The sequence below is a fragment of the Urocitellus parryii genome, unplaced genomic scaffold, assembly GCF_045843805.1.
Source record: "Urocitellus parryii isolate mUroPar1 unplaced genomic scaffold, mUroPar1.hap1 Scaffold_79, whole genome shotgun sequence".
Lineage (NCBI taxonomy): Eukaryota > Metazoa > Chordata > Mammalia > Rodentia > Sciuridae > Urocitellus > Urocitellus parryii.
Genome location: NW_027554171.1, coordinates 38,696 through 47,511, shown reverse-complemented (window position 1 = coordinate 47,511; position 8,816 = coordinate 38,696). Strand labels below are relative to the sequence as shown.

Genomic DNA, 8,816 nt, shown 5'->3' with positions numbered 1-8,816 from the left:
AATTTGGCAAGACTCTCAGCAACTTAGTAAGACTCTGTCCTAAAATTAAAATAAATAATTAAACACAAAGGACTGGGGATGTATCTCTTGGGTTCAATTCACTGTATATACGTCACAAAAAAATTCAGGGCTGGGGATGTGTTTTTTAAAGCTATAGTGAGTTACTTGTAGGAAAAATACATTTGAGTCTGGTCTTTTTCCCCATTTGGTTAACTTATGTGTTTTCATTGGATAATTATTTATGGGTCATTATTAATTTTCTTTCTGTTGTATGGTTCCTTGTTTGATTCTACTTGTCTTGCTGACATCTTTTACTACTTCATATTTGTTTTTGTAGTGATATGCTTTAATTTCCATTTATCATTACTAAATCAGTAGAGGCTTTTTTGTGGGTATACAATGGTTATCATGATGCTTATACAAAACATTTTGTAGTTACAGTAGCTTTAAGAACATATATTGGCTGGAAACAAAGGAATGTGAAAAGACCAACCAAAAGAAAATAGTAGCAGTTACTTGCACCAGAAGAAATAGACTCAAGGTAAAAAACTGCAACAGGCAATAAGTCAATTTATCAAGAAGGTTAACATTTACATATATATGTTATGTGTGAGACATATGGAAGGTTGAATATTAAAGAATAAAAAATCTGAACATATTACTAATGGGTGTGAAATTGAATCAATAATCAAAATCCTTCAACCACAAAAAACCCAGTATCTAATGGCTTCATTGGTAATTAAAAAAAAAATTAAAGAATAATTGACACAATTCTTCTCAAATTTTTCCATAAAAAATAAAAGAAGATGGAACACTTCTGAACTCATTTTATATACCAGTATTACCCTTAAACCAAAACTAGGCAAGGGCTTTAAAAGATTAGAAAATTACAGGCCAATGTAGATGAACATAGATGTAAAAATCCTCAATAAAATGCTAGAACAATTAATTTAGTGCTTAAAAAGATCAAATACCAAGATTAAGTGTGATTTTTTCCTGGTATATAAGGATTATTCAATATAAGCAAATGAATAAATGTGATAAACTGCATTGACTGAATTAAGGAAAAACATCATAACCATCCAATAGATGCAGAAAAAAAGTCTTTGACAAAATTCAACATCCTTTCATAACAACCCTCTCAAGAAAAGAGGTACAGAAGGAATGTCCCTTAACATAATGAAGGCTATGTATGATATGCCCACAACTAGCATCACAACAAATGATAAAAAATTAAAAAAAAAATCTCTAATAACAGGAACAAGACAAGAGTGCCCACTCTGACCATTTCTATTCAACATGATATTGGAATTATAGGCAGAGAAATTAGGCTCTTATTGCCTAATTCCTAAGAAGAAAAAAAATCATAAAATTTGAAAGGAAAGAATAAAATTGTCTCTGTTCATTGATGACATGATATTATAACAGGGCACCATAAAGACTACAGGAAAACTTTTAGAAGTAACAAGCAAATGTAGCAAGGTTTCAGGATACTATCAACATTCAAATACCACATTATTTCTGTACAATAATAATGAATGTTCTAAAAAGGTAGTAAGAGCATACACAATTTACCATATCATCAATGAAAACACATAGAATGCAGTATAACTAAAGAAATGACAGATATACAAACTGAAAACTCTAAGACAATAATTCAATAAATTGAAGAAGTAATTGAAAATTGAAAATACCTTAGATTCATAACTAATTGAAATTTGAAAGATTCATGAATTTGAAGAATGAATATTACTAAAAGGGATTTGCGCCTTCAGTGCAATTTCTATCAAAATGCCAAATACATTTTTTCAAAGAAACAGAAAAAAGAATCCAAATTTCTATAAAACCATAAAAGTCCCAAATAGCTAAAGTAATCATAACAAAGAAAAATTAAGTTGGAGGCACCAAGTAACTCAAAGTACACTACAGTACTATGGCAATCAAAATAACGTAGCACTAGTATATTAAAAAAAAAAAACACATAAACCAATGGAATGGAAAGTTAAGATCAGAAATAAATCCATGTATTTAATGTTAATTGGTCTTTGACAAAGTTTCCAAAAACACTCAATGAAGAAAAGACAGTGTCTTCAACAAATGGTGATGCCATACTGTATATCTCTGTTCATAGAATGAATTTGGACCATTCTCTCACACCCTAAATAAAAATCATCTCAAAATGGAATAATGAATTAAAATAATACACCCAAATGAAAACTACTGGAATAAAATATAAGGAGAAAGCCACATGATATGGGTCTGGACAATGATATTTTGATATGGACAGAAAAGCACAGTAAATAAAAGTAAGAATAGGCAAATGAGATTACCTTAAGCTAAAAATCTTCTGTACAGCTGAGAAAACAATCAACAGAGAAAACAGATGATCAACAGAATGGGAGAAAATATTTGCAAGCAATATATCTAATAATAAGTTATAACTGAAATACATTAGGAACTCAAATGATTTACTAGGAAGAATGTGAATTACCCTATTAAAAACTGGAAAAGGGATGTGAACAGACATTTCTCCAAAGGGGATTTACCAATGGCCCAGAATGGCCCAGGAGGTCTGTGAAAAATGCTTAATCAAGTTTTTATCAGAGATTGGGCACAATGATTCTCACCTGTAGTCCCAAGTGACTCAAGAGGCTGAGATAGGAGGATTATAAGTTTGAGGGTATCCTCAGCAACTTAGTGAGAGCCTCAGCAACTTAGTAAATGTCGCCTAAAAAATAATAAAAAAGTAAAAAATAAAAAGGACTGGGGATGAAGCAACATGACAAAGTACTCATATGTTCAATCCCCAGTATATATATGTATGTATATATATATATATATATATATATATTTCTATGATATATATGTATGTACATATATATTATAGAAATATAAACCCAAACCAAAATAAGATTCAACCTCACAACTATTAGAATGGCTGTGATACAAAGACAAAAAATAAGTGTTGTTGAAGCTATAGAGAATGGGGAAGTGTTGCACACTGTTAGAGGGAATGCAAAGTGGTTCAGTTATTATGGAAAACAGGAATGGGATTCCTCAAAAAATTACAAATAGAACTACCATATGATCAATCAATCTCACTATTGCCTACCTATCCAAAAGTGATGAAACCAGTGTGTTGAAGAGATAGCTGAAGTATCATGTTAACAGTAGTATTATTCACAGTAGTAAAGGTATGGAATCAACCAATGGATCCACATGTGTATGTGTATATGTATACATGTAATGGACTTTTATCTAGTCATATAAAAGAAGGAACTTTTGTCATTTGTAACACCATGGATGAAGGACTTATGCTAAGTGAACTAAACTAGGCAGAGAGAGACAAGTACTGTATGATCTAACTTGTATGTGGAATCTAAAATTTTTAACTCATAGAAACAGAGAGTAGAATGGTGGTTGGCAGGGCCTGGGTGTTGGGGAAAAAAGAAGATGTTGGTCAAAGGGCAAAGAGTTTCAGTTATGCAGGATGAATAAATTTTGGAGCTCTAATATAGTATAGTTAATATAATTAATGCTATATTAGATGCTGGAAATTTAATAAGAGAGTAGATTCCAGGTGTTCTCACTACATATACAGGCATGCACGGGCACATTATGTGAGGTGATAGACATTAATTATTTTGATTATGGTAATTATTTCACAATGTATACATAATCAAAATATCACATTGGGTACAATAAATGTATAAATATTTATTTGTAAATTATAACAACAAAACTTAGAAAAAAAATAAAAATAATATGAGTTTTAATTATCTAGACAGTAGGGTTATAATAGTAGTAATTGAATTAAAAGCAGCAGTGGTTATAGTAGTAGAATTAATAGTTTGCATTTACCAAATGCTTTCTTTATGCCACTCAGTGTTCTAAGTGCTTTATATAGAAACTCACTGACTCTTCACATCAACCCAAAGAAAAATTGAATGCAATTACCCAAGAAACAGAAATAGAAATAGGCTAGGAAATAACATACAGATGATAGTAAAATCCATCTAGAGTTATCTTAACATTAAGACAATTTAAATATGTCATTTATTTTTATCACTCATGTTCCAAGTGTATATATTCTAAACTCCATTTGTTTTAATAACATGCTTATTAATAGATTTGAAAGTTTTCTTGCTTGAAATAATTTTTATGCAACTTGAAATATGAAACACTGATACTTAATGGGTGCACCATTTAAAGGATGCATTTTCCACCATGATGAACAACATTCCTGTATTAAAGATGGCACTGTGCCCATGTCACATCTACTGTTGAAGTGATCACAGCTGTAACAATTGGCAACCACAAATATTAATCACATTCCCAATTGTTATGATCTTTACGTCTTTCTTTTTCTGTCTAGGCCATTTGAAGTGGAGAGGGGAAAAGCACATTTCAGTCACTGGGGAAACCTGAGACTCTTGCTCCAAACCATCTGATCAGAAAAGAGGTGGAGACATCAGGACCTTCGTAATGTGAGGCTGCCTGAGGCACATGGGGTATGTGGAAGAACTAGAAAAACTAGGGTGCTGATAAAGTTAAATTATTTATGTATCTATTCAGGAACTTGGCAGGTCATTTCTATTCTTCATGATCTCTTTCTTAGCCTTATGACAAATGTGAATGGTAATCCAAACAAAAACATGGTAAAATGGGGGAAATAATTTCCTTCTTGAACTTTCTTGGTTTATTTAAAGCTTTATTGGAGCAAACATAATAAAAATTCAAAAGGGAAAAAATCAAGTGTCATCAGTATTTAAAAGCAAATTCTTTCAGAAAATTTATATACGAGGATGAATTGATGTCTATTTTTAAACTGAACACACCTGAATTAGTCCCATTGAAGCATCATGACAAGGTTACACACTTCATTATTTTGCTGCTTTTTTTAGTAATTTTGTTCATAAAATATCAGTTTGGTTTTGGTGGGAAGGAGTAGTTTTGCCTGTCTTGTACAAAGCTCCGGGGTTTGGGCAGTGTCCTATCTGATGGGATAATTGTTTCTTTTTTATTTCATAGCATCACTTGGGGTATGAGTGTGTGTTTTTTCCTTCCTTATCAACCACCATATTTTTCCTCTTCAGAGTTATAGACTTTATCTCGAACTTCTGTTTGGCACAACTAAATTGTTTTTGAGATTATTCTGCTTCAGTGATGGGTGTGGTTTTGTGGGGTTTTTTGTTTGTTTGTTTTCTTTTTAAAAATTTTATAAAGTTAAATTTGTCACCCCATCTCTCCAGCATTGTTTGAGAACTTAAAAAGAAGCTCTGGAAATTTTTGCCTTATGCATTGATCTTAGAAAGAAAAGTAATTTGGAACCAGAACTCTTTCAGCCAGAAAGAAACAATCTGTAATATTACTAGGTTCAGTGCCCTCATCAGATACTCAGGGCAAACAGAAGCTCAGAGATGTTGGATGTGATTAGTCTAAGCCTACCTTCTGGTTAGTGGGAGAAATTACCAAGTGTCTAGGTAATTAAAACTCAAAACTAGTTTTACCAGCTCCCTATTCATGCATAAAGTCAACATTTTCTAGTATTAATAAAAGAGAGTGCAGAAGTTTTGCAAATGTTAATTTTAACTAATTATAAACATAATCTTTGGAGGGGAAAGCTAACTAATGAAAACTGCTACCCAATACCATTAAGTTTAGAGATTTAATTTTGTTTTTTACAATTTATTTTATTTTTATCAGTATTTCTTTTATTGATGTATGAGGCTTAAACCTGTGTTTGAACAAGCAAGCCTCATAATAGCACCATAGTTAGACTCTAGCCTGCTTTTCCAAGCCATCATTTTACAACTTTTTTTTTTTTTGAGAGAGAGAGAGAGAGAGAGAGAGAGAGAGAGAGAGAGAGAGATTGATTTTTAATATCTGTTTTTCATGTTTGGGCGGATACAACATCTTTGTTTGTATGTGGTGCTGAGGATGGAACCCGGGCCACACGCATGCCAGGCAAGTGCTCTACCCCTTGAGCCACGTCCCCAGCCCATCATTTTACAACTTATTAAGCAAACAAGGAATCAAATGTCTTTCATCCACCTAATGTTATCTTTTTATAAACAATGCTAATAAGTCCCACTTGGAACAGCTGAAAATCTTTCAGTAAAAGCTTTAAAGATGAGCTCATTCACTCAGTTTAAATTTTACCAGTTAAATCAGGTCAAACGTAAGGAACTCAAATGATTAGTTGCCTAATCAGATCCTATTATTTTTAAGTCACTAGCCTACTCCCCCACCCCTAAAAACCACCTCTCAAAACTCCACTTAGACTCAATTATTGAAAACCCATACATAACCAAGTGAAAGGATTAATTTTCATTCCACAACTTCTCAATCCCAGGTTTTCAAAGAAAAACCTATCTAAGGAATACTTACCAATACCAGATTGGAAAATTAAAGCCTACATAGTTATAAATCAGATTTGTCCCACTACAACCAGGTTGCATACAACTACAAACTGGTTCTGTATATACTCTAGAACTGACCTGGAGAAAGTTTAGAATAGAAAAGCTGTAAGAAGAAATAGATTCCTAACTACAGAAGTTACAATTTTCAAAATTTAAATTCAAGACTTTTCTCCCTTTGTGTTCACAGAAATATTTTCTCTGTAAAAATACACACATTTTTACAGACAAATACATTTACAAGCTGTTTCTGTCCTAAAAATGAGAATATTCCACATGTGTAACTAAATGAGCCTTAACTCAATTATTCATGGCCATTACTATGCTAATGAGACTCATTCAAATCAAGCCAAAGTAGAACAGGCATAAAAGTCCTGAACACTTGGGTCTTCTATTCAAGAAAATATACCCTGGGAAGCTAATCACAGAGGAAAAGCTTCCCTTCACTGGTGCATAGTAATGAGGCTTCTAGTCATAGCTCAATTACTTGTAGCTTAAGTTATTCTTTACAGATCACTGGCATCTTAGTGCTTCTCTTTTCACACTATGGGAAATTAATGAATTTGGAGGGCATATTTAATGAATTTTATGACTAGCCTGGCTACTGACCACTCTTCTGGTTCTAGACAAGGAAATTAAGTTTTTCGACTAAATCTAACATTCCCCCTCTGTGGCCTCCCAGTTTGCTTGGTGCTGAAAGTGAACTTTGCTTCTTTCATACAGTGAAATCTTCAAGGGGGATTACTTTTCCCATGTATTTATTCTTCTTAGACATAATCCTCTTGCCACTTGCTTTCTGGCTAGGTTGCTAGAGTGACGCTCTTGGAGGTTACAGTCTGGGCAGCTTGAAGTCCAACTTCATAAATACATTTGATCTCACAGAAATTTTGGTGTCTGGAGTTGGTAAACAGTCAACTATTGTACTTACAAGGCTATCTTATTAGATACACCAAACCAGCTCCTACTGAGCAACACTTGCAAAAGCTAGCAGCACATTTCTGGTGCCGCCTTATAGGTCCTTTATGTGGAAGGACTCCACAAACCCATCCCAGCCTCTTTGTTTGACAAGCTAGTCCCATTTTGTCCTTAGGAGCATGTCTGTGATACTTTCTGCTAAGGGTTCAATGCAGCATTCTTGGTTTATGCTCTTCAAGTGTTTGGCCACAAAGGCACCAAAAGAAATGAGAGTCACAATCCTGCCCCAGTTTGTTACTCTGTCACTGAAAACAAGGACAATCACGCGAGACAGACTTTTGACATCATCCTCGTTTTTGATGTCCAGCTTCCGAAACATGCCTGGGGAGAAAAGCACGCACGCCCTCGTGGCCCCTTTGTCTGGGCCGGGCAGAGGTTGCCTGCCCACGCGGGAGGTCGCTCTACACAGGCGCTACCGAGCTGGGGCGGCCACACTCTATTGCCATCCCCCCCTTCCGCGTCTCTGGACAGCACTGCACTTCCAAAAGCACCCGTCCGGCGGCCCCGCAAGGCCCTTAGGTCCGCCCGGCGCCGCCTTACCTTGGAAGGCTGTCTCGTGGTTGCGCTGCACTCCTTCGCTTGATCCGCCGCAGGGTCTCCAGTGCCTTCCTGCTGGCGGCCACCGACCCGCTGGTCGCCGCCAGTCCTCCTCCTCCTCCTCCTCCTCCTCCTCCTCCTCCTCCTCCTCCTCCCCCTCCCCCTCCTCCTCCTCCTCCTCCTCCCCCTCCTCCTCCTCCTCCTCCCCCTCCTCCCCCTCCCCCTCCTCCCCCTCCCCTCCCCCTCCTCCTCCTCCCCCTCCTCCTCCTCCTCCTCCCCCTCCTCCTCCTCCTCCTCCCCCTCCCCCTCCCCCTCCTCCTCCTCCCCCTCCCCCTCCCCCTCCTCCTCCTCCCCCTCCTCCTCCTCCCCCTCCTCCTCCTCCCCCTCCTCCTCCTCCCCCTCCTCCTCCTCCGGCAGCGGCGTCGAGGGCAGCGTCCTGCGCCTGCGCGGCTGGAGAGCTAGCGTTGGCGCTTCTGCCAGAGAGCGCGCCGGCTTCCCCTCCCCCTGCCTCTTGCTGGGCCTATGCCCCCTTCTCGGCTGCTGATAGCTGTGCTCCTGGCGGGGTGGCGCCACCCCTGGCCCCCAGCCCCGCGCCCCTGCAATAGAGGTTTAGTCCAATGACCTTGTTCCTCTTAAAGCCGAACATCCCAAGCCGCCTCCACTGTGAGACTATGGAGGCTTGGACTGCTCACTCGAAGGAGGTAGAAGTAAGTAGTCTACAATTTATTTTTAACTAGATGTGATAAGAGGCTGAGATACATAATACTATGTGAATATATTCTCACGTAAATAATGAATTCTGGAGAGCTATTAGCATTCTATTGAGAAATTTCACCATTTTGCCTATTGTCTCATTTTAAGCAACAAATTTTATGCGAAAACTTT

At 37.0% G+C, this 8,816-nt stretch overlaps 1 pseudogene; it reads right to left on the bottom strand.

Moving 5' to 3' along the window:
- Positions 1-7,351: 7,351 nt before the first annotated feature.
- Positions 7,352-8,577, bottom strand: LOC144252988 (induced myeloid leukemia cell differentiation protein Mcl-1-like; annotated as a pseudogene).
- Between the last annotated feature and the right edge of the window lie 239 nt (positions 8,578-8,816).